This window comes from Sus scrofa, chromosome 2 (assembly GCF_000003025.6).
Source record: "Sus scrofa isolate TJ Tabasco breed Duroc chromosome 2, Sscrofa11.1, whole genome shotgun sequence".
NCBI classification, from domain to species: domain Eukaryota; kingdom Metazoa; phylum Chordata; class Mammalia; order Artiodactyla; family Suidae; genus Sus; species Sus scrofa.
The window spans coordinates 91,051,481-91,078,560 of NC_010444.4; the positions used below are offsets into that span (position 1 = coordinate 91,051,481).

The 27,080-nt window shown below is 37.6% G+C and overlaps 1 long non-coding RNA gene across 1 annotated transcript in view; it reads left to right on the forward strand.

Moving 5' to 3' along the window:
* The window catches only part of LOC110259417, a 257,034-nt gene extending 231,306 nt beyond the window's left edge, over nt 1–25,728 (forward strand). The window contains exons 3-4 of the long non-coding RNA XR_002341803.1: nt 24,852–24,925; nt 25,021–25,728. This is a non-coding gene — a long non-coding RNA (uncharacterized LOC110259417). The remainder of the gene's footprint in view (nt 1–24,851; nt 24,926–25,020) is intronic.

A 27,080-nucleotide genomic window follows, 5' to 3' on the forward strand; every position in this document is an offset into this window, starting at 1 on the left:
GTTAGTCCCATCAACACTCCAGAAAAGCCACACTGCCTCAAAAAAAGATTGACCAACAACGACAGCCCTCAGGAAATATTCCACGGCAGTGACAAGGCAAACACTACCCGATAACGGAGAGTACAACTCCCTCAGGAGAAAGAAGACAACAAGCAAGATGAAGAAGCTGAGAAACCACCCCCAGTCAAACCAACAGGAGAACTCACCTAAAACAGTCAACAATGAAACTGATCTCTGCAGTCTGACAGACCTGGAGTTCAAAAGAGAAATAGTGAAAATACTGAAGGAATTAAGAGAAGATATGAACAGCAATGCAGATATCCTCAGAAAGGAGCTAGAAAATATAAGGAGGAGCCAAGAAAAACTAGAACATTCATTTGCAGAGATGCAAACTGAACTAGGGGCAGTAAAAACCAGAATGAATAATGCAGAAGAACGAATCAGTGATATGGAAGATAGAATAATGGAAATCACTCAATCTGGTCAACAGACAGAAAACCGAATCAAAAAACTGGAAAGCAATATAAGAGACCTATGGGATAATATAAAACGAGCCAATCTACGCATAATAGGAATTCCAGAAGGAGTAGAAAAAGATAAGGGAATGGAAAATATATTTGAAGAAATTATCGCTGGAAACTTCCCAAATCTAAAGGATACTGGATTCAAGATACAAGAAGCACAGAGGGCCCCAAACAAACTGAACCCAAACAGACCCACACCAAGACACATCATAATAAAAATGGCAAAAGTTAGTGATAAAGAGAGGATCCTAAAGGCAGCAAGAGAAAAACAGAATGTTACCTACAAGGGAACCCCCATAAGAATATCAGCTGATTTCTCTACAGAAACACTACAGGCCAGGAGGGAATGGCAAGAGATATTTAAAGTGCTCAAAGGAAAAAATATGCAACCTAGAATACTTTATCCAGCAAGAATATCATTTAAAATAGAAGGGGAAATAAAAATTTTTCCCAACAAACAAAAACTTAAAGAATACAGCAACACAAAACCCAGGTTAAAGGAAATATTGAAAGGGCTTCTCTAAACCAAAAGAAAGGAAGGAAAGGGAAGAAAAAAGAAAAGAAAAAAAAAAAAAAAAGAAGAAGAAGAAGAGGAAGAACTAGGACAGAGGAAGATACAATCAGAGAGCAGTCATTCAAATAAGCCAGCATACAGATTTAATCATGAACATGCTTCAAACAAAATAAAATTAAAAAGAAAAAAATAAAAGAGTCATCAAAACCATAAAATGTGGGCAAGGGATGTTAGGAGGTAAATAATCCTTTTTGTTTGTATGTACGTCTCTCTTCTTAATTTTAATATAATAATGAAGTGTTTGAACTTACAGGACCATCAGGCTAAAACACACAATTATGGGAAGGGGTTAGCATACTTAAAAAACAGGGCAACCACAAGCCAAAACCAAATATTGCATTTGCAAAAAATGAAAAAAAAATACACTCAAGCAGATAATAACAGGAGACCATCCAACCAAAAAAAAAAAAAAAAAAAAAAAAAAAAAAAAAAAAAAAAAAAAGAAAGGAAGAATGGAGAACCATAGAATCAACTGGAACACGAGGATCAAATGGCAATAAATAATCATCTATCAATTATCACCTTAAATGTCAATGGACTGAATGCCCCAATCAAAAGACACAGAATGGCTGAGTGGATAAAACGGCAAAAACCTTCAATATGCTGCCTACAAGAAACTCACCTTAGGACAAAAGATACATATAGATTGAAAGTGAAAGGCTGGGGAAAAGTATTTCATGCCAATAGACATGACAGAAAAGCAGGAGTTCCAACGCTCATATCAGACAAAATAGACTTTAAAACAAAAGACATAAAGAAAGACAAAGAAGGACACTATTTAATGATTAAGGGATCCATCCAAGGAGAGGATGTTACTATCATCAACATATATGCCCCAAACATAGGAGCACCCAGATACATACAACAAATATTAACAGACATAAAGGGAGATATTGATGAGAATACAATCATAGTAGGAGACCTAAATACCCCCCTCACATCAATGGACAGATCCTCTAGACAGAAAACCAATAAAGCAACAGAGATCTTAAAGGAAACAATAGAAAAGTTAGACTTAATTGATATCTTCAGGACACTACATCCAAAAAAATCAGAATACACATTCTTCTCAAATGCTCATGGAACATTCTCAAGAATCGACCACATATTGGGACATAAAGCGAATCTCAATAAATTTAGGAGCATAGAAATTATCTCAAGTATCTTCTCTGACCACAATGCCATGAAATTAGAAATCAACCATGGGAAAAGGAAAGAGAAAAAACCTACTCCATGGAGACTAAACAACATGCTACTAAAAAACCAATGGGTCAATGAGGAAATCAAGAAGGAAATTAAAAACTATCTTGAAACAAATGATAATGAAGACACAACCTCTCAAAATCTATGGGATGCTGCGAAAGCAGTGCTCAGAGGGAAATTTATAGCAATACAGGCCTTTCTCAAAAAAGAAGAAAGATCCCAAATTGACAACTTAACCCTCCACCTAAATGAATTAGAAAAAGAAGAACAAAGAAGTCCTAAAGTCAGCAGAAGGAAGGAAATTGTAAAGATCAAAGAAGAAATCAATAAAATAGAGACTCAAAAAACAATAGAGAAAATTAATAAAACCAAGAGCTGGTTCTTTGAAAAGGTGAACAAAATTGATAAACCCCTGGCCAGACTCACTAAAAAGAGGAGAGAAAGAACCCAAATCACCAAAATTATAAATGAAAAAGGAGAAATCACAACGGATACAGCAGAAATACAAAAAACCATAAGAGAATACTATGAACAACTATATGGCAATAAGTTTGACAATCTGGAAGAAATGGACAATTTTCTAGAATCTTACAGCCTGCCAAAACTGAATCAAGCAGAAACAGACCAACTGAACAGACCAATCACCAGAAATGAAATTGAAGAGGTCATAAAATCACTCCCTACAAATAAAAGCCCAGGACCAGATGGCTTCACAGGTGAATTCTATCAAACATATAAAGAGGAATTGGTGCCCATCCTCCTTAAACTCTTTCAAAAGGTTGAAGAAGAAGGAATACTCCCAAAGACATTCTATGAGGCCACCATCACCCTCATTCCAAAACCAGGCAGAGATACCACCAAAAAAGAAAACTATCGCCCAATATCATTGATGAATATAGATGCAAAAATTCTCAACAAAATCTTAGCCAACCGAATCCAACAACATATCAAAAAAATTATACACCATGACCAGGTTGGGTTCATCCCAGGTTCACAAGGATGGTTCAACATACGCAAATCAATCAACATCATACACCACATTAACAAAAAAAAGGTCAAAAATCATATGATCATCTCAATAGATGCAGAAAAAGCATTTGACAAAGTTCAACATCCATTCATGATCAAGACCCTCGCCAAAGTGGGTATAGAGGGAACATTCCTGAATATAATCAAAGCCATTTATGATAAACCCACAGCAAATATAATCCTCAATGGGGAAAAACTGAAAGCCTTCTCACTCAAATCTGGAACAAGACAGGGATGCCCACTCTCACCACTGCTCTTCAACATCGTTTTGGAAGTCTTAGCCACAGCAATTAGACAAACAAAAGAAATCAAAGGCATCCATATAGGAAGAGAAGAGATCAAACTGTCACTGTATGCAGATGACATGATTCTATACCTAGAAAACCCTAAGGACTCAACCCCAAAACTCCTTGAACTGATTAATAAATTCAGCAAAGTGGCAGGATATAAGATTAACATTCAGAAGTCAGTTGCATTTCTGTATACCAGCAATGAAGCATTAGAAAAGGAATACAAAAATACGATACCTTTTAAAATTGTACCTCACAAAATCAAATACCTCGGAATACACCTAACCAAAGAGGTAAAGGACCTATATGCCGAGAACTATAAAACCTTAATCAAAGAAATCAAAGAAGATGTAAAAAAATGGAAAGATATTCCATGTTCCTGGATTGGAAAAATCAATATTGTGAAAATGGCCATCCTACCCAAAGCAATCTACAGATTCAATGCAATCCCTATCAAATTACCCATGACATTTTTCACAGAACTAGAACAAACAATCCAAACATTTATATGGAACCACAAAAGACCGAGAATCGCCAAAGCAATCCTGAGAAACAAAAACCAAGCAGGAGGCATCACTCTCCCAGACTTCAAGAAATACTACAAAGCCACAGTCATCAAAACAGTGTGGTACTGGTATCAAAACAGACAGACAGACCAATGGAACAGAATAGAGAATCTGGAAATTAACCCTGACACCTATGGTCAATTAATCTTTGACAAGGGAGGCAAGAACATCAAATGGGAAAAGGAAAGTCTATTCAGCAAGTATTGCTGGGAAACCTGGACAGCTGTATGCAAAGCAATGAAACTAGAACACACCCTCACACCATGCACAAAAATAAACTCCAAATGGCTGAAAGACTTAAATATACGACAGGACACCATCAAACTCCTAGAAGAAAACATAGGCAAAACACTCTCTGACATCAACATCATGAATATTTTCTCAGGTCAGTCTCCCAAAGCAATAGAAATTAGAGCAAAAATAAACCCATGGGACCTCATCAAACTGAAAAGCTTTTGCACAGCAAAGGAAACCCAAAAGAAAACAAAAAGACAACTTACAGAATGGGAGAAAATAGTTTCAAATGATGCAACTGACAAGGGCTTAATCTCTAGAATATACAAGCAACTTATACAACTCAACAGCAAAAAAACCAATCAATCAATGGAAAAATGGGCAAAAGACTTGAATAGACATTTCTCCAAGGAAGATATACAGATGGCCAACAAACACATGAAAAAATGCTCAACATCGCTGATTATAAGAGAAATGCAAATCAAAACTACCATGAGATACCACCTCACACCAGTCAGAATGGCCATCATTAATAAATCCACAAATAACAAGTGCTGGAGGGGCTGTGGAGAAAAGGGAACCCTCCTGCACTGTTGGTGGGAATGTAAACTGGTACAGCCACTATGGAGAACAGTTTGGAGATACCTTAGAAATCTATACATAGAACTTCCATATGACCCTGCAATCCCACTCTTGGGCATCTATCCGGACAAAGCTCTACTTAAAAGAGACACATGCACCCGCATGTTCATTGCAGCACTATTCACAATAGCCAGGACATGGAAACAATCCAAATGTCCATCGACAGAGGATTGGATTCGGAAGATGTGGTATATATACACGATGGAATACTACTCAGCCATAAAAAAGGATGACATCATGCCATTTGCAGCAACATGGATGGAACTAGAGAATCTCATACTGAGTGAAATGAGCCAGAAAGACAAAGACAAATACCATATGACATCACTTATAACTGGAATCTAATATCCAGCACAAATGAACATCTCCTCAGAAAAGAAAATCAATCATGGACTTGGAGAAGAGACTTGTGGTTGCCTGATGGGAGGGGGAGGGAGTGGGAGGGATCGGGAGCTTGGGCTTATCAGACACAACTTAGAATAGATTTACAAGGAGATCCCGCTGAATAGCATTGAGAACTATGTCTAGATACTCATGTTGCAACAGAAGAAATGGTGGGGGAAAAACTGTAATTGTAATGTATACATGTAAGGATAACCTGACCCCCTTGCTGTACAGTGGGAAAATAAAATTAAAAAAAAAAAAAAAAAAAAAAAAAAAAAAAAATAAAATAAAATATGGTGCAGATGAACTTAGCTACAGAACAGAAATAAACTCACAGACATGGACTGCAGACTTGTGGTTGCCAGGTGGGAGGAGGAGGGATTGGGATGGACTGGGAGTTCGGGGTTAATAGATGCAAACTGTTACATTTAGAATGCATAGACAGTGAGGTCCTGTATAGCACAGGGAACTATATCCAATCTCTTGTGATAGAACATGATAGAAAATAATGAGAAAAATAATATGTATATGTGTGTGTGTGTGTGACTAGGTCATGTTGCTGTACACCAGAAATTGACAGAACAATGTAAATCAACTATAATAAAAAATTAAATAATAATAATTGGAAGATGTAATATTAGGTTTCTCTTTGTTCAGAGAATCACTACATACTTCTCAGCCTATCTTTGCAGACTAGTTCAGCCGTGGTGTAGACCCCAGAGTAAGTTTTGATAAAAAATCAGGCATTCCCACAGTTATTTGCAGGCAGAACCACATTAATCTTTACCCTCATAAGTTTATTGAGTTAAAGTTTAATGTTATTCCTTCAGCTTCCACAGAAATGAAATGGAAACATCCATTTGAAGAATGATTTATAAAACTATAATAGAAGTCATTTTCTGTGATTTCATGTGGTATTTCTTCAGTAAGAACCTAATTTATGAATTCTTTTTGGAGTTCACTGCCTGGAAAAAATATTTTTCCTTTCATTAATTCTTTTTCTGGACAAGAAAGAATTTTATCATCTATCAGGTTTTCCTGTTATCTTGGCTGCTGGGGAACTCAGATGTAATTTAACATGTAATTGCATTAACTAATTACCTGGGAGCTTGAAAGAGTCATCTCTTTTCTCTTTGAATTTCATTATTATTTCATAAAAGTCTATTTTAAAAACAATTCTAATTGTCCTTTTCTGCTCATCTGATCATTTTCTACACCCTTTGAAATTCATTTGGGGAGAGGGTAGATTATAAATAAATAATAGGATCTCTGCAGAGCCTGCGGGCAATTTAACAAGTAGTAGACATGTCTTAGAAGGTCTGCCTCCCCAGACACTCTTCTCACTTTCTCTGAGTAGTGAGGTCCACAGAGATGAACCTCCCCCATTCCAGCAGCAATTGGAAAACTGGACTGGATGGACACATGACCAGATCCATGTGTGAGAGTCTCTATTCTGGGCATTTGGAATTGATAAAGCGATTCTCTCTGGTTTTGCCTGCTTATTTAGGATGCTGCGAGGCATAAATAAGCCAACAATGAAATCAACCAGTGTATAGTCATCCCGTTTTATCTTTGAAAAAGAAATACCACTTACATCACGCTGAGTCATCTTATTTTGCTTTTTTCAAAAAGATGGGCATTGGAATTAAGAGACCAATCTAAGTTCTGGAACCAAAGACAATCAAACACAGCAGTCTATTCTGTAGTGTTTAAAGAAGGAGCCTTAGTGTGGTGGGTGGGATGGGGTAAGTTGACCATGGTCATCACTGGGGGAGTGACGGCCAAAATCCCATTTCACTCCTGCATGCCTTACTTCCCTGTAGAGGAGGTAGATTTCAGGAAAGTTTGTTTTTTTAAAGGCTACAGATAATTCCCACACTTACCTACATCCCCAGTTCCTCCAAGAATGAATAAAGAAAGGATTTGTGTCCTTCATATGATGACAATTGCACTGAACATCATTCCAAAGGCAACAGTGCATGTACAGTACAACACAGTCCCTGCCAAGAAATTGCATGTACTTTGCTACATGTTATGAGTATTCTCATTTGACTCCACCTTTGCAGTTTCATACAGAAATTGTTGTTGTTGCTGGTGTGTTGTCTAGCATTTAGTGTACTGTTTCCCTAATGTTAGGTTTATTACGAGCATCAGAGTTGTTTCCCAGAAACTATGAATTACACTAAGTCCATGTGTTGTCTCAGCAGTTCGGCCTCTCTAACTTGGCTGGAATAAGAATTCTCTCTTCTCTCAGCCGGAACTAACAAGGTTAGTTTTCAATAAACGATCACTGATTTTAACTGAATTAGAATTAAGGTCACACAATTTGAGGGGCATGAGACTGCAACTTATTAAACAAGTTCCTTCTGCGTTGGAAAAGTCAGTGAGTTTCTCAGATGCGATAGACTGGGTGTTCTTACAACTAAAACACCCTGAATAGGACAGCGAGAAGTGCTGGGGATAGTTAAAACTTGATCAGATCAAGGATTTACCGTGAAGCTGCTGTAAAACCCCACCCTCCCAACCTCCAACTCAAATTCTCTGCACAGATTTCTGATCCCTTCATTTTCTGATTTTCACGTCTGTTTTTTTTTTTTAAGTGATGTATTCTCAAAACAGAAACAGATGTGAGATCTAATTTCTTATTGGAAGTGACAAAACATATAAAGATTTGGCAAGATATGTATTTCACATATTTCAAGATTTCAAAAATAGTCATCAAACAAATAAAAGAAAAGCTAGAGAGTAGGGTGGTCTTTCTTTGGTTTCTTTGTTCCTTTTTCTAAGATTCTTATAATGGTTTACTATCAATAAGATATGGAAAAATATAGAAATGTCTCATATATGTATAACAGAAAAAAATATATTCTTATAATAATTCAAGAGAAGAAAACAATAATTGTTCTCTTAGTTTCAAAGAACTCAATATAATCATTTCTACATTTTAATGTGACTGTAAACTTTCATCAAATCACCTTTAACCAAATGAGCTGTTTCTATCAAAAAGAGAAAAAGCTCAGAAATGAATAATTTTGCTCATTAAGTTCTAGGGGCAGTTGCTAGACAGAGCAAAGGAGTAGGTATAATAGCTTTTATGAAAGGAAGATGTGAGGAGGCATATGTGGATGAGTATGTGTGATTGTGGTGAGTAAATTTGCATTTATATAGCACTATTTTTCAGGTGAGACAATTGGTAATGTATTTGCTACAGTGCAGAGCTGTGATGTAAAATCCATACTAAAGAGAAATGGTTTGGCTTTTTTTTTTTTTAAATAAAGGCATTTGGATCTGATGAACATTTATCTAGAGTCTAAATGTACCAGGCATCAGGCGAGGTGGGGACTTCCTGCTGTCATTTAACATTCACGATAATACCGTTTTGGTATCACTACCTCCATTTTTAAAAATGAGGAAACTGAGGGTCTAGGAAAATGAAATGATTCAGTCAAAGTCACATATTTGACAAATTGCAGAGCCAGGATGGGAACATAGAATTTTCAGGGTCTAAAGTCATTTTCACTCCACAGCAGTTAAATTAAGGGAAAATGCCGCATATTTTCAGGAGTTCTTATACTTGAGTAGTGCTTTAAGTTTGCAAATTAGCTTTGCTACTTTCTTGTTAATCCTTAAAATGACTCATATAAGGACATCATAGTAGAGATGAGGAAGGGTTCGAGAAGTTTCAGGGATGTGCTAAATTTGTGCACCACTCAGCCCCTTTGGGGACTTGTATTTGTGCCTGACACTCCACTCCCGTCATACTTAACCATAAAGATGTTGCTGCATGTGTTGCATGATAACTCTATTCTTCTTAGAAGAATTGGCTACAAAATGCGTCTTAAGGAGCTCAAAGCCTCTTTGGAGAGCCTCAGGTGGGCCCCTGAGAGAGAGAGGAAACAGCAGCTAGAGAACGGGTGTGTGGGGGGGGATCCATGCAAATGAGGCTTTAAGCTACCTTTCCCCTCTACCCAGGAGCCCTGCTTTAATTTACTTCATGTATTTACCTCCCTCATAAGGTTTTGCTTGAAGAAAATGTTCTGTGGCCTTAAAGTGTTTGAAAATTAGACACTGCATGTTTTAAAGGTTTTATATATTTTGTATCCATTTGAGGAACCCTATTAAAACCAGTGATTAAGAAATAGACAAGATATAGTTCCCAGTGCTATACAGCCAGATCTCATTGCTTATCCATTGCAAAGGCAATAGTTTGCATCTATTAACCCCAAATTCCCATTCCTTCCCACTCCCTCCCCCTCCCCCTTGGCAACCACAAGTCTATTCTCCATGTTTATGATTTTCTTTCCTGTTGAACTGGGAACTATATCTAGTCACTTATGATGGGGCTTGATAATGTGAGAAAAGAGAATGTATACACATATGTGTAACTGGGTCCCTTTGCTCTACGGTAGAAAATTGACAGAACACTGTAAACGAGCTATAATGGAAAAAATTTAAATCATTATAGAACTAAAAAAAGAGAAGTAGACAAGAAAGGAAGATGATACCATGTTTAAGAGTACATATGCTAAAACAACAGCAACAAAAAAAGGAGTTCCCATCGTGACTCAATGGCTAAAGAATCCAACTAGGAACCATGAGGTTGAGGGTTCGATCCCTGGCCTTGCTCAGTGGGTTAAGGATCCGGCAGTGCTGTGGCTGTGGCGTAGGTCGACAGCTGTAGCTCCAATTAGACCCCTAGCCTGGGGACCTCTATATGCTGCGGAAGTGGCCCCAGAAAAGGAAAAAAGAGAGAGAGAGAAAAAAAAAAAAAAAAAAAAAAGAGAACATAAGCTTATGTGCTGTTTTACCTGGAGGTAACAGTCAAAACTTACCAGCTGGCTGATGCTTACCAGGAAGCAGAAAACTAACCAGCTATATCTAGGTTGAGGCTTCTGACATCAGTCTTAGTAGATGCTCTTAATAGGAGCTTATTAGTCTCTTAAAGCTATCTTGGGAAAGTGAACACACACTGGTGGTCAGACTTCTAATTTTCAGGACAACTGTGAGTCTTAAAACAAAAGTAAGATGTGCTAAAATTTCTTGCGGAAGGAGACAAATAAATAGATTTCATTGTAAGCATTCTCTCCTAAATTATTGATACCTTGGGGACACACACACACCCCTACCTGTTTCTTATGTTGTTTCTGAGTTTATACTCTAAATGACTTTGTTCACACCTTCAGTATAAACCTATTACACACCTAGTGGTGTCTGTCTATTTCTCCCACTGGCCTGTCTGTTTCTCATAAAGACCAAATATTACCTCTCAGTATAATCCCTGAAGTTAACACTGAGCATGGCACACAGATTCTCAATGACAATCTTTAAGTATTAAAGACTGAGTTAGGAAAAAAGGAACAGATACATATCCACTCTCATTTTTATCCTTGTTAATACAAAGTGAAAGAAGGGTTTCTCTTCAGATCTTGAGAAACAGTATGCTGCCTTACAACTTGACTCTCAAAATTATTCCAATTTCAGAAGTACCTGCAATTAGGAAAATTGGTAATAGAGTTAGAAAAATACCAGTTTCTTTTTTTGCAAGATATTTTGCTTTCAAGTATGTAAAGTCTCAGAAGACTAGTGATAGAAAGAATTTTATAAACTGCATTTACTTTCCAAAGGCAATTTGCATAACACGTGCATTTTTATAACAAGGGTATTGATGGTTCAAGCTTTGAGGGAAGGAGTGTTGGAAGAACTCCCAAGCTTCCTTAATAGAAATATCAAAAACTATCCTGACTAGTGTACAAATTGGTTTTCTGTCATCTTTCTTTTACTTTTCCTCAGTTTTTATTGGGTTGAGGTAAATTTGTGGTTCCTATCTTGTGTGACTCAGAGTTTCTCTGTTGACAGTCCAGGTCAGTCTGAATTCAGGGATGGGATCTCTTTCCAGGAAAGAGCTTACCTGCCATGGTCCCCAGTGAGACTAGTTGAGTCCCCCAGGAGCAAGGGCCCTGGGACATGATCCTGAACCTCCTGAAGTTCTTACTACTGAAGGGGGCCTCTCAGCTGCTATAGGGGCATTGTGTCCGTTGCTCCATTCTGCTCCAGCTGTTCCTGGCACCTGCTTTAACCCCTTTTTAATTAATTAATTAATTGCTTTTTAGGGCTGCACCTGGCAGCATATGAAGGTTCCCAGGCTAGGAATTGTATTGGAGCTACAGCTTCTAGCCTACACCACAGCCACAGCATTACCAGATCATTAACCCACTGAACGAGGCCAGGGGTTGAACCCATATCCTCATGGATACTAGTTGGATTCCTTACCACTGAGCTGCAATAGAAACACCTATTCCCTTTTTAAATGTCCTTCCCCACTTTCCTTTGGGAGTTGAAGGAAGACATGAATACATTTACTTCCAGAGTAAGCTGAAAGGAAGGAGAGACCCCAAGATAGTTCTACCTCTCTGTCTTAACTGATCCTTCTTCTTCCTTTTAATATTTGCAATTGCATCATCTTGGATCTATAGATTTCTAGTGGCTCAGAGTTCACCTTCTACACTCTGCTCAGGAATCCTTTTTTTTTTTTTTTTTGTCATTTGAGGGTACCTGAGGCAAATGCAGCTGCTTAAATCACAAAGCATCCTGTAACTTCCCAGCTGGGTGGCTGAAACTTGATGAGGGAGATTGTAAAAGCATGTTCTGGAGAAATTCTCAACCTCAGTGGCATATGAGAATGCCTCTTGCACTCTAAGAATCTCTGAGACTTGAACCAAGGCATCAGGGTTTCTAAAAAGTTCTCCAGAGGATTCAAAAGTGCAGCCAAGAAGCCACTTGTAGAAAGACCTATGATCTTTCAAAAATAGTGAGTGGTGGTGGGGAGAGGTCATCCATTAAACACATTTGATGGTTTGTTTCTTGCTGCTGTAACAGGCAACTTTCCATATCCTGAATGCAGAATCTATTCTTTCCAAATCTAAGTCACCACAAGAAAATCCGATCAAGCCAAACTGTTTTTTTTTTTATTTCTTTCAAATTTAGGTACATCTTATAAACAGCACAGAATTGAAGCACTGATCTCTCAGATGAGCTCAGAGGCAGATAATACATCTTTTCTTTATGAGGAAAGAGTCCTACAATTTAACATTTAAAATTCATTTTCACTGCCATTTAAAATAAATTTCTCAATCACTGATGATTCTAAGTGTCTTGATTCATACTACATGATAGAAAACAAACATGGGTGTCTGGTTCCCAAAAGCTTTCTCTTATAACCCACTTTATTCATTCTTTCCCCTCCTGTGAAAATTTGGTGTTGGGGATGAAGATATATAAAGAAGTGGATCTAGAAAATCTAATGCTGGTGTAAGAACCATAGATGTTTTGAAATAATCATTGTCTTCTGTCATGGTTTTTAGTTTTAAATTCTCAATGAATGTTTTAAAAGGCATGACTCATGTAAATGGCCCAATGTTTCACTATTCAACCAAGCCTGGAAATATTTATTTTATTTTTTGGAAACAAACAGGGTAAGAATGCTTGTTGCTGATAGAAAGCTAAGGCCTCTGTGTTTGGAAGAGAGTGAAGAAAGATCTCAGAGACATGATGTCATAGAGCAGTAAATTGGGGACTAAAAGGAAAGAACTATTTTCAAATAGCATTTGAGAAAGAGAGATAGGCTAAATTTGCTTTGTCAGATTTGATGGATATGCCATAAGTAGAAAGTGAGATTTGTTTTCTTATAAAGTAAGGATTAGTCTCTGGTTGGTAGCTACATTCTGTGAAATACTTTTCTTTAAAGTGTTTAAGATTGAGTGTGTGACCTACAGCCTGGGCAGGGCATTGATTGAAAGGGCTTGATTGATGACTACCTAATGACTTTATTTTTATGGTGGTGGGAAAGGACACTGCTTTCTCTCCTTCAGAAGCTGTGGGACTTAATTAATAAGTCTGATAAACCTATGTTACTCTTATTTTCCACAAGAGAAAGGAGGAATAAATCTAAAAATAACTTCAAAATTGGGCTGAGGGAAGCTTCCTTCCTCCATAACCAGACAAAGCTGAAAGAAGGGGAGTTAGCCCTGCTCTAGTTTAAAGAGATGGAATATGTCCCTCTTATAAAAACATGAAACATTTTTATTCCTTCCTTTCTGGAGAAGTTTGAAATTGACATTAATGTCCCAAGCCTTTTTGTTTCCAATGTTGATTATCATCATAATCAAGATCTAACACTACTGGGAGAATACATGCGAGAAGTTTCTGTGTAGAAGAAACCTCTCTGCTCATGCATCTACAGACCTTTCTCTCTATCATATCAGACCACACAGAACACTTGTGACTAGGGATCTCTGCCTTCTCTGCATTCCTATTGCCATTATTTAAGATACTTTTATCTATAAAATGACATAACTGTTTGACATTTCTTTCAGGGTGATTACTAACCTTCAGAGTTAAGTATAAGTAGTGGATTACTTACTAAATTAAATAGCAACTTACCAATTTTAAGGCAAAGCTGATTGCAAGTATATAGAGAGAGTTATATATTTATATGTAATTAGTGCTTTCCTGTAGGTATTTGAGTAGGCTCTCAAAAGATGTTTGTTGGCTGGTGGTTGATTAATAATAGGTTACCAGTTGAAATAAGACAAGGGCAATTCTCTCTAAATAGTCAATGCAATACTTTTGAGTCTATCTGAACAACGTACATACAAAAAAGAAATGAGGAATGAGCCAGAATAAGATTTTTGTACCTGGGCTGCATTCCAAGAACTATAGCCCATTCCTGGACCTCAGTTGTATTGTCGATGAGAAACAGGCCTTGAATAGGGAGTTGGAGAAATGCAAGTTCAAGTGCTAGAGGAGATAGGGAGTGATCTAATCAGGGTAATTGGCCAGGGTCTGGCTTAGGAGCTGAAATAGCCTTCCTCACAGGTGCATCACACTAGCCAAATAACTAGGTGCAAGGAGCATGGGAGCAGTCACATATGATGTTTTCTTTCCATCCTCTATTGAAAGAACAAAACCACAGCAAAATTATTGTGCTTTTCTGAAGTTAATTTGTAGACTGTGGGGAGGATGGGAAAAAAATAAAAATAATGCAGGTTTTTTTCTAATAATTGAAACAATACAGAGGTGCTGTATAAAGAAAATGTTAATGTCTTCCTTTTCTGCCAAACCTACTCCATTCCAGTAAACCATGTTATTAGTCCAGTGTGATGAAATCATATTCACCTTTTCCTATGCTCTTTGCGAATATATACAACACTATCTCGCACAGGTCTTTTCCTCTATTATTTTTTACAAGCAAAGGACCACAACATAGATATTGCTTTGCAAATATTCTTTTTAGTAATTGCTAATAAATTACAGTATGAATGTCCCACAATTGATCTAACTAGTTGCTTTATAAGATTGAATATATGGGTAGACATATGTCTATATGGAAGGGAGAGCGGTGTTTGTTTTTTCATGTACGATAGATTTATTATTGGGTCAAAGAATATTCAGTTTAGTACTTTTTGAAATTATGGTTTTTATGGGAGTTACATATATTAAAGCTAGCACAATGAAATAGAACTTCCCCATTTCTCTTTCAATAAGGTAAGAAAGTACATGAAGTGTACAAGTTCTCTAGGTCTTTATCCCCACTAAAAACGTTCTCAAAAGATGACGATAACAAAGTTGTGTGTGTGTGTGTGTGTGTGTGTGTGTGTGTGTGTGTGTGTTTTTAAGACAAGTCAGGCTTAAAAGAGCTTGACCAAGGAGATTATGAAAGTCCTGTAGTTATTTTTATCAGTCAGGGTTCAATCAGAGAAGTAGAACCACAGGGTATATTGGTTGGTAGATGAGATAGAAAGAGAGCTAGATGATAGATTGATTGATTGATAGATTAGATAGATAGGGATTATCTATCTATATAGCCATAACATCTATAGTTATAGATATCAATGACATAGATATTAGTATAGGTTTTTAGAGCAGTCTGATCCTACATAATTATGAAAGCTGATTCCATTGTTTTTGCATATGATGCTGGAGCTTGGCTCTGAAGGGCAGGCAACAGGAAGGGAAATGGAGAAAAGCAAGAACAAGGTGGACGTCACAAGTATAAGCTGGACTATATGAGGACACTGAGGACACACATGTCATTTCTCATTGTCTCTGACCTTGGTGTGTGTCTCACAAACTGGGGGCCATTTGCCATGAAACTAAACATAAAAACCTCTCCCAAGAATTAGAAAAACTGAAGAAGTTCCAGGGAAGGGGGAGCATTTGCAGTCTCCAAACCCCATCTCAGAATCTCTCATGCAGTCCACCCTAAAGGAAAATGGACAGAAAAGGCAATTCTCAGCAGTGTATTTCAGCCTAGCCAAGTTAACACTTTATGAAGCACTATATTTATGATGCAAGAGTATCCACTCTAACCTACCTTAAATATTCCAAAAACCTTCCTATTTGGTTGTCTGGCTAGCCCTCAAGAAATTTTCTAGTGATTTAAAATAGAACAACAGCATTCCCAGAAAGATGAGATTGTTGTGACATAAATTTGCATGTGTGCCTGTTCGCATATGTACACACACAAAAACATTCTTTTATTAAATTTATATGGAACCACAAAAGACCTAGAATTGCCAAAGAAATTCTTAGGAACAAAAACCAAGCAGCAGGCATCACTCTCCCAGACTTCAGGCAGTATTACAAAGCCATAGTCATCAAGACAGTGTGGTACTGGTACCAAAACAGACATACAGACCAATGGAACAGAATAGAGAACCCAGAAATGAACCCAGAAACCTATGGTCATTTAATCTTTGACAAAGGAGGCAAGAACATAAAATGGGAAAAAGACAGTCTTTTCAGTAAGTATGGCTGGGAAACCTGGACAGCTGCATGCAAATCAATGAAACTGGTACACACCCTCACACCATGCACAAAAATAAACTCAAAATGGCTGAAAGACTTAAACATAAGACATGACACTATCAAATTCCTAGAAGAGAACATAGGCAAAATATTCTCTGACATCAACCTTATGAATGTTTTCTCAGGTCAGTCTCCCAAAGCAATAGAAATAAAAGCAAAAATAAACCAATGGGACCTAATCAAACTGACAAGCTTTTGCACAGCAAAGGAAATCAAAAAGACAATTTACAGAATGGGAGAAAATAGTTTCAAATGATGCAATGGACAAGGGCTTAATCTCTAGAATATACAAGCAACATATACAACTAAACAGTAAAAAAGCCAACAACCCAATTGAAAAATGGACAAAAGTCCTGAATAGACATTTCTCCAAGGAAGATATAGAGATGGCCAACAAGCACATGAAAAAATGCTCAACATCCCTGATAATTAGAGAAATGCACATCAAAACTACCACAAGATACCACCTCACACCAGACAGAATGGCCATCATGAATAAATCCACAAATAACAAGTGCTAAAGAGGGTATGGAGAAAAGGGAACCCTCCTGCACTGTTGGTGGGAATGTAAGCTGGTACAACCACTATGGAGAACTGTATGGAGATACCTTAGAAAACTATATGTAGAACTACCACATGACCCAGCAACCCCACCTGGGCATATATCCAGGCAAAACTTTCCTTAAAAAAGACACATGCACCTGCATGTTCATTGTAGCTCTATTCACAATAGCCAAGACATGGAAACAACCTGATTGTCCATTAACAGAGGATTGGCTTAGGAAGATGTGGTATATATCCACAATGGAATACTAGTCAGCCACAAAAAAGAACAAAACAATGTCATTTGCAGCAACATGGATGGAACTAGAGACTCTCATACTGAGTGAAGTTAAGTCAGAAAGAGACAAATATCATATCACTTATATCTGGAATCTAATATACAGCACAAAGGAACCTTTCCACAGAAAAGAAAATAATGGACTTGGAGAATAGACTTGTGGTTGCCCGGGGGGAAGGGGGAGTGAGGGGGATGGATTGGGAGCTTGGGGTTAATGGATGCAGTCTATTGCCTTTGGAATGGATTAGCAATGAGATCCTGCTGTGCAGCACTTGGAGCTATGTGTACTCACTTATGATGGAGCATGATAATTGGAGGAAAAAAATTGTATGCATGTATGCATAACTGGGTCACCATGCTATATAGTAGAAAAAAATTGTATTGGGGAAATAACAATGAAAAATTTAAATAAATAAATAAATTGAAGTATAGTTGCTTTACAATATCGTGTTAGTTTCAGGTGTATAGCACAGTGACTTAGTTATATACACATTCTTTTTCAGATTTTTCTCCCTTATAGGTTATTATAAGATATTGAGTATACTTCTCTGTGCTATAAAGGAGGGTTGTTACCTATTTTTGTTGGTTATCTATTTTATATATAGAAGTATATATATGTCAATCCTAAATTCCTAATTTATCTATTTCTCCCCCTTACATTTTGGTGATCATACTAAGTGAAATAAGCCAGAGAGAGACAACTATCATATCACTTATATGTGGAATCTAAAAAAAAAAAAAAAAAACAAAATATACATAGATCTATTCCTTGATTATGAATACTGATAAGGTTCCTGCTTTCAACTTCTAATTCATCCAAGTTTCTACTTTAACCATGCATCCTGACTTCTGTTACTCTATGACACCAATAAACCCATGAAAAATATAATTTGTGTCATCTGAAAGTTAAACTCAGTCCATCATTTATTTTTATTTTTAAAATAGGGTTAAAAATGGGCTTGAGGGTAATTTTTGGCTTTTGTCCAAAATGTACTTAAAGTAACTGCATGCTATGTGTGTTGTATTATTGCATATTCATACCGTGTTGGCCAAACAATATGTCTCCAATCCATCAGCATTTTGGATAGAAAAGGATCACTCTTCTTATCTTGTAGCTTTAAGAATGTCTTATTGGTGACAACATTGTTTCACTTGAGTGAGTCTTGATTCAAAAGATACTTTTGTCTTCTATGATTAATATTATATTTAGCCAATAGTATCTTCTTTGTTTTTGTGTATTAACATTGTGCATTTTGGAGATGTAGAAAACTAAAGTGGTTTTGGAGATGCAGAAAGCTAAAATCATAGAAATTCTTAGGTATTTTCTTGGGATGTTAGTAAGAAGTATTATTGAATCCATACCAAGTCTTTATAAATGTCAGAGGATTTTCTTTTGTATTGAATTTAATTGTCTTTTTGGCTTCCTAGTTTCTCATCTCTATTGTCCACACTCTACATTTCAGCTGAGATCACTTAAAAACATGCTACACTCTTCCCCACCCTTTGTTCTGGGACTGGTAGTTTTCTCAGTCCTGTAAGACTAGCTCAGGTGAGTTGGCTTCCAGTCCTTACCTAATCTTGTTTTGACCCTATAGTCTTTTTTTTTTCTTTCTTTCTTTCTTTCTTTCTTTTTTTCTTTCTTTCTTTTTTTCTTTTTTTTGCATAACATATAGTTACTATTTAAAATGTAAGACAAAATACTAGCTTATTCCAACAGAAAGTATAAGTGTACATTGGGAAAGATTTTGGAAATGTCTCAGTCCAACTTCTCCAACTTCATAAGAAAGAGGCAATGATGGGACAAGACATTAAAGGAAAAAACAGGTCTTCTGCTCTCAGAGCTCCCACTCTTAGGCCATGTGTAGGAGAAACTTCCTTTTTACCATAATGGCTTATAGAAGAAAAAGGCCCCAAATATAGAACCTGAAACATGTGGTAAACTTCAGGCATTTTCAGATCTCCAAGCCTCAATCCAAAAGTTCTCATTCGCAGGTCTAGGGTAGGACCCAGGAAATAGTGTTAAAAAAAAAAAAATTTTTGAGTGATTAGCTGGGTGTGGAAACAACTGATATATTCTATTGGTAAAGTTGCATTTCTATAGCCTTTGTTTTCTTTAGAGAAGGACTTTCCAAGTAGAGGAAGTATCATCCTGGACCAGTACACTATTCCTTCTCCTGTGGAGGTAGCTATTTTGATCATAATCAGTCTAACTGATAGAGAGTCAGTTTTGCGTTTGTGTTGTGATTCTCTCCCATTAACCTGGAACCTTTACCTAAATCTTGTTACACTTTAAAAACTAATCTTAGATATGTGGTGGGGAAAAGCCTTGCATTTCCTAGGACTTCCTGGGTTGCAAGTGACAGAAAATAATTCTTACTCACCTAGAGGTCCTCTATTGGCTCACAAAACTAGAAAGTCAAGGAGATAGCTGTCTTAGTTCATTGCTAGAACTGAAAATGCAGGTGGTATTGCAGGGACCCTCTTATATCCATTTCTTGGCTCTGCTGGCTTTTCCCATGATGGCTGCATTGTCCCCTTCCTGTTATAGCCCTTCCTATGATGACAGATGACTTCTATTGGCAGGACTAGCCCTCTTACTAGTCCTTATTTGTTCTTTGTACTGGCAGCCAAGCATTTGAATCCCAGTTCTAGGAAAAAGAATCCTTTCGTATTCTAGGTTCTTTATGCTTTGGATGGGAAGAAGAAAAAAATGAGGCTTCTGAATTTAAGAAGAAAGATCATTGGAGTTTCTGTCATGGCTCGTGGAAATGAATCTGACTAACATCCATCAGGAGGCAGGTTTGATCCCTGGCCTCATTCAGTGGGTTAAGGATCTGGCGTTTCTGTGAGCTGTGGTTTAAGTCACAGACGTGGCTCAGATCTGGTGTTGCTGTGTCTATGGCATAGGCCAGAGGTTACAGATTCAATTCAACCACCAGCCTGGGAACCTCCATATGCCACAGGTGCAGCCCTAAAAAGACAAAAAAAAAAAAAAAAAGAAGAAAAAGAAGAAAAATCAGGAATATGACAAACTGCCTTCTTTATGAATTAGACATGATCTATTCCTTTTGCAATCTATGCTCAAATGTTATCAACTTCTAAAAATAAAATTAAACATCATTTTCATTAATTTTTAGACAATGAGAGCCACAAAGGGAATATATTCAGGGCATATGTTTTCTTAGCAAAACAAATTAGTGAGATGAAGATGTCATACATTTAGGCCATGAAAAAAAAGGTAAATCTATTTTATATCCACAAAGTGCCATTTATGTTTTCCTCTCAAAAATCAGTCTTTTTCAGCTGGGAAGGTCTTCTTCCCTCTGCAAACTGATGAAAAATAGGAATATGAAATCTCTATAGAAAAAAAGATTATCATTCCTGTTGTGAGATCTCCTTTCCTCCATCCTGTGGAGTTAACACCTCTGGCCTCCCCTGTACACCTCCCTCACTGTCCAGAGGAGAAGGAGAGCCTGAGCACAGGGGGCTCAGAGCTTCTGGGCTAGCTCATCAGACCACCTGTGTTCTCTCAGGCTCTCTGGAGCCTCTACCATACAGGAGAATTGCAGGTGCCCAGCTTTGTCAGAAATTTTGGAGGTGTCTGTTGAATGCTGGAATATAAAATCACAAGCCACTTTGGCTGCAGATCAAAAGTCACTTTGTCCGGTTTATCAGTAGTGAAAGTAGTACTTTGATCTCCATCTGTCTGACTCTTGGTTCTGCCTCTCAATTCTGTTTCAGAATTCAGAGAGCAAAGGGAAGGATGCTAGATATTGATGCCCTAAAATCCCAACATTATTATTGTTATAATACACCACAGTAAAATTCATAAAATAAAGGACCATATCTTCTAAAAGTTGTTTTTCACAGTAGCAAGTGCATGAACATTACACAAACGGTATTTGAAAATGTAGTTTCCAGTGCTGAATTGGAACAGATGCCAAATAGTTTTCCTCCCTATGGAGCCAAAAGAAGAGAGTAATTCAGGCTAAAATCCAACGTACATTTCCAGCCTCACGTGGGACCGAAACAGCCAGAAACTTTGCCATTAACTTCTGGCTTTGCTAATACAATGTAACATATCTTATGGCTTTATTTTTCTGAATAATTAGCTTATAATTTGATGAACTCTAAAAAAAAATCAGAAACATTTTTCTTTTTGTTGTATTTTAAGTTCCCACTTCAATATAGAAATGCCACTTTTGTCCTTATAAAGAGAAAGAATGTATTCCATTTTACAAATTGTACCACTCCCTGGACCTTTACCTGTCCCCTTTCCCAATTCCTTGCAATTCAGTTTACTTTGCAATTGAAAAGAAAATGCCAGATTCTGTAGATTTTAGGGTGTGATCCAAAACTGCTTTCAAGGATCCTGCTGGTATTTGAGAAATCTCAACAGATTAGGTGATTGAAATCACATGCCCCCAAGGGAAATGGGCACTAAGCAGTGGTTCTTGGCAGCGGAAGTGACCTGGAAACAATTCAAAATTAAAAAGCAATAATTATGTGTAAGAGCTACTCCTCCCACTTTTTTTTGAAATTGCTTTTCTTTGTTTTTCCGAGTTGCTTAGATTCGTCCTACTCCCAAGTCAATTTTGAATTCTAGACCCTGGTAATGGAAAAGCCTTTTAATTCATCACTTCTGTCCCTTGGCCGTCTCCTCATGTGTCGACACAGCTTAGCTGTACAACTAACATAACATCACATACAAAGCCAATCAGAAAACAAACCCACCCATGAGCTTCCTTTTTATTACTGCTTGTTGATTTTCTCACTAACATGTGGCTATGAGAATTTATGGAAAGTCTTTGAGAAATCGGAGGCTTTTGTTTGGTCATTAATTTCAGCACCAAAGAAGAGTCTAGAAAGAGCAGCAGAACCTGGGTAAATTTTCTCCCTCCCACTGTCTTGATTCATAGTACCTGAGTAAAATGCATACAAGTTAACTAACTTGCAGAAAGAACTCAGTCGGCATAATTAGGTTTGCCAAAGAAAGAAACTTTAATACTCAAGATTTCCCTCCAGCATTTTACACACCCCCTCTCTTTCATCCCATTCATTCTTTGCCTCTGGAGATTTTTCTTCTTTGGAGAGAGTTTTTGACAGCTGAGGAGTGGGGAGCAGGGAAAGTTCTCTCATCCAGTCTTGGGAATTGAAGTGCTATTGGTGAGTCTTGAGTGCCTTCAGAATGTCATCCTCAGTTAGCCAGCTGGCTGTAGTTGGTGTATTAATTCCTACTTGTTATGTGCACCTGCTTGGCCATCTCTCTCATGTCCTCTTCTCCTTCGTGCTTGTTATCATCCCACACAGCACACACATGGGCCTAGATGATCAGGGAGTACCGTCCAGCCTTTCAACAATGGAAAAGGAACACTCTCTAGATTTCAAGTCCCAGATCCAGCCCCAGCATCCATTCGTGTTGACTTTCTTTTGTCGTTTTGTTCCTATAGATTGATTTTATTTTTATTTTATTTTTTAAGATTTTTTTTCTATTATAGTTGATTTACAATGTTCTGTCAATTTCTGCCGTACAGCAAAGCGGCCCAGTCATATATATATAAATATATAATTTTTCTCAAATTATCCTCCATCATGTTCGATCACAAGTGATTAGATGTAGTTCCCTATGCTGTACAGCAGGATCTCATTGCTTATCCACTCCAAATGCAATAGTTTGCATCTACTAACCCCAGATTCCCAGTTCATCCCACTCCCTAGAGACTTGACCAAAGAACTGTTGTTACTCAAGAACTTCTTAAAATATGAGTGAATCATTTTGAAAATCCTAAGTTTCTGGGATTCGGGTTCTGTGTTGCAGCCTCTGAGATGTGCTGTGAGGACAGCATTCTATGGTCGGCAAGCGTTGTCCCTTCAGGCTGCACAAGCCCCCTCCAGGATTTCAAATATAAATTCCTGGCCAGGGGTTAAAAATAGCTGGCAAATACAGTTCTTACCTTCTGATACTGGTTAGTTTGCCTCCAGCTCTTCTGTCCTGTGAGAACCTCTGCCTTTCTCGCACTTTTGGTGATTAACCATGCACACCTTCGTGTGTGCATGCGCACGCACATGCATACATGTTTCACACAGGCACACCTCCCGGGAAACCAGTTGTGCTGTTTTCCTTTCTCTGAGGCTAGTCAGTGATAAGAGCCATATTTGAAAGCCAAAATAGAACAAAGCTAGCCTCCCTTATGGCTAACATACAAGGTGCTATTTAGAAAAATGTTGATCCAATCACCACTGGCTCTGTTAAATAAAGGATCTCTAATGTGGCCCATGATCAAGCTCACTTCCTCGTTAAGAGCAGGAGCATAAGGAAAGACAGAGCCTCCTTTGTTTAACAGAGGCTGTGTGAACTCTGCCACAAGTCCCCAGACACCCCGAGTCCTCTGTTCTGAACATGTAATTAATTCGTAAGAAACCAGGTACCACGGCAGCCATGGTTTGACAGTAGATTCATTCAGCACCAGCCAGATGTGAAGGGATTTCAAAGGCACCAAAAGGCAAGCCGCGTGTCTGGGGAAGCCGGAGACGGTAACCTGTGGTTTGTAGCCTAGCCATCACCCGGTAATGCCATTTCTAATATATTTCAATTCACTCTTAATAGTCACAGATTTTTTTTTTTTGCAAAACCAAAGGTTATTGATTAACCCAGTGTGCGTTGGAGGTCCCTATCCAAGTTCCTGTATTTTTCAGTATGAGATAACTTAAAAAAGACTCGTAGGAAATCCTCACGTCAATCCTATTTTACTATGTTTTGTGTCCTTTTCAAAGATGGATAAACAGTTATTTTCAGTAATTAAAGTATAAACATTTCCTTAAAAACTGTAGGTTCTTTAGAGAATTTCCTTTATGGAGAAGAGTGACAAAAAAATTTCATCTGGGAAGGCTCCATCAGTGTCACTAGATTCGGTTTTTTTTCAACTTCTGTCAGCAATTTGTAAGATGTAGAAAATGTGTTTGATACAGTTTGAAATGCTACAAAGCTGGGAGAAATATTTAAGGCAATAAGCTAATAAGAGATGAAAAATTGTCTTGACATTAGAATCAATAATACAGACTTCATCAGCAATAAATATAAACACATCCAGGATTTAAAAATCAATTATGCAAGAACAGGATAAAGGAGGCTGGGTTCTTTGAATTCACAGCAGTAAAACTCTGGGGATTTTAATTTATCACAAATTCACTATGAATTGGCAATATAGTTTGGCTATGAAAAAATCTAACATAATTTTTGATTACATTAATAAAGGCCATTGTTCAGTAGCCATTTTACATTCTATCCTAGCTAGAGCCCATCTGAATATTATACAAAACTTTGAACATTGCCTTTTAAGGTTGACTCAGCTTGTCCGGAAGGTGCAAATGGCAAGAAATTTGGAAATTTTGTCAGATCGTGTGAAGTAAACTGAGTAGATATCTAACACAACCTCCCAACTGGTGTGAGAATATACGGTGTAGCATCCATGCCTGATGGCCATTTATCTTTGACTGTAATATGTTTAGTTATAAGGAGCTCATTACTCTACATCTTTGGGCAGCTCCCATTTTTAAAGTCTTTACTAACTTCTTTCTGTCATTGCACTCTTAGATACTAGATTATCAGTAATCTGTTTCTTCTGACAAGCCATTATAGATCTGAAAGCCTATTATGACTTCTTCAGAGGAGTTAAAGAAATTATTTCTTTCTCTCAGCAAAATGAACTTGTGAGAATTCTTACCAGGACAGTAATGAACAAAGATATCTACCTTGAACGTAAACCACCATGGTGAGTAAAGATTGTAATTCTCAGAGGTTGTTGTGATGTTTGATAGATAATTTATTTTTACTCTCCCAACAAATTCTTCTGTTTTGTCATTTGAGAGCCTGGCCTGGCCTTGAAAGAAGATGAGAAACTTCATCTGACAGAACACCTTTGAATTACTGTAGGAGAGTCGCCCGAGTTTGTCTCTCTGGTCAATTTCCTGATGCAAGAAAGCTACAGCTGTTAGTTTGGGAATAAGTTGATTTTCGTCTTTAGGAATATGACTGATAAAAGAATAATTTACTATTAAAATTAGCCCCAACTACTCTTGACTCCATTAAATACCTACCATAAAATGGTGAAGAAAAACCATTAAAGATGATATGTTTACATGTTACACTATGTTCTTAAGTATTTAAGGTCTACTGGTCTACTGAGAGAGAGATTGATTGATTCGGACAGACTGATTATCAAGTCACATAAAGAAGGAAGTATGGGCAAGAGATTGGAGCTAATGTGTTCATAATTTGAAGTAGCACTAATAACCCCAGGTATTAATACCAAATTTGTTATAAAACCTCACATATCAGCCCTTATCTTGTTAAGGTTTACATCTGCCTCTGACGAAGGCAATGATCTAAAAGGCCCTCTGGAGTCTTTGGACTTATCTCCTCAAAGCTAATTTGTATCTAGCGCACCTTCACACTCTGCACACAGCATCTGGTTGTCCCAAGCAGTATTCTCTTCAATCCATCTCTGGCAACAGCAGAAAAATATGTCCTTGGCTTTTAAACTCAGGGAGACTCGTGTGGAGAAATTCTGTTTAATTTTTGCTAAATCTTAGGGGCAAGTGGGGCCCCTGAGGTCCATTTGAGATCTGAGGCTGTCTCCCTCGGAGATGTCCCCATGCACAAAAAGGGCTCCAGTCTGTAAATAGAAAAGGAACCACACAGGGACTTCATGCCACTTGGGTGGGAGCGCTGACAGGCAGTAGCAGAGGGGGAGGTTGTGGTTATTGCCCTGTTAACAGGTCCCTCTGTAAATCCATCATTGGAGGTGAGTCCTGAAACAAGGTGTGGGAACTGAGGAAAAGGAAAACAGGAAATACACTGCAACAATAAAAAGTAGGCTTTTTAATGAAAAACATCTATAACAGCCAAAGTTTCGGCAATAAGAGATGTAAAATTCATGGAAGAATTTATTAGTGAAGGGAGTGGGCCCTAGTTCAGGGTCCTGGGGATGATCTCTTTCCTCTTTTCAAAGGGAAGAATAAGGAGAAAATGTGTAGAATGAATTTTTATTCATAAATATATAATCACATGAAGTATTTTTCAAAGCATTAGACAGAATTAATATCCTTGCAACTGCCAATGTGCAGTTAATTAGCTCAGCCTATGTGAAAAAATGAAAAATGAGAGAACAATGAAGTGAAGCAGATGCCAAAGGATCCTGGAAGGAGAACAAAGACAAGGAAGTGAGACAATTAGCAGCCACAGAGCAGTAATCCACAGGCAGATTTCCAGGAGACGTTTATAGAGGGTAATTCAGAAATCTTTATTCAGCAGGTATTTGTTTAGGGCTATCCTTAAATACTTTTTAAACACTATCTAAAAATATATACACAAATAGGTAAGAAACTAAAGAACAAAATACAGCCATTTGTCTATACTAATGAATGTGCACATGAATAAAAAAAATTTGTGGGTAAATTTGGTTATAGGCACGGGGGTGGGGGGATCTAGAAGTGACAGAACCTTTAAGGTTTTGAATTGCATTTCAGAGATTCTGATAGTAGAAATCACCCAGAAATTAAAGCGAGTCTTTCCTTCTGCTTTCTTTTCAATCTCCGAGTGAAGAACAGGGGGCCTTTGTTACATAGCCTTGTATACTCTGCACACAGATGGGGAGCATCCTGGGTGACTTAAGATGAAATAGCCTCCGGGGTCACCAGCCACTCCTCTTCAAAATGGCACTTAAAATACTGAGTCACCTTGGGTATGGCCTTTGCGATCAATTGGTTATTACAATGGTTCTAAGAGTTGAAGCTTTATCTATACATTAAATCATGAAAAACCTTAATTTCAAGTTCTTTTCCACCATTTCTATCTGGTGAATTTAAAGAAAAGCAACAGGAAAGTGTTCCCTATACTGGAAGTGCTAGAGTGACTAGAGGAAATGA